Here is a 397-nt window from a genome sequence, read left to right on the forward strand (position 1 = left end):
GCTAAAGCAGAGGATATGGGGGAGAACTCTGTCCAGGAAGCCTCCTTGGGTCCTGCTTGGTTACAAATCCCCCCTCATCTTTATACTCCTCAATCTTGAGGAAACAAAGTCTGAACAAGAAAAAGAATAAAGGTTCAGATAAGTAGATCAATCATAAACTTGACAGAGGTACCCATAGGGTCCTGGTCAGATACAATTCCAGCAGATACCGCTTTGAAAATGGCTGGTGGCATCAGAGTCTGACAGTTACTCCATTTTTGCTTCCAAACGCATTTCTCTCCTCAGTGGCCAAACGAAATGTTACCATTACTGGTTTTAATGCTTTCCTAGATTTCATATCCTTGAGAAAATGCAATAATTTGAGCTCAGAAAATCTTCTGAACATATCTTACAATCT

General features: G+C 40.8%; 1 protein-coding gene across 6 annotated transcripts in view; it reads right to left on the reverse strand.

Moving 5' to 3' along the window:
- The window catches only part of RALGPS1 (Ral GEF with PH domain and SH3 binding motif 1), a 201,971-nt gene that overhangs the window by 179,537 nt on the left and 22,037 nt on the right, over positions 1 to 397 (reverse strand). The window lies entirely within an intron of this gene.

The sequence above is a fragment of the Bison bison genome, unplaced genomic scaffold (assembly GCF_000754665.1).
Source record: "Bison bison bison isolate TAMUID 2011002044 unplaced genomic scaffold, Bison_UMD1.0 scf7180017864375, whole genome shotgun sequence".
Lineage (NCBI taxonomy): Eukaryota > Metazoa > Chordata > Mammalia > Artiodactyla > Bovidae > Bison > Bison bison.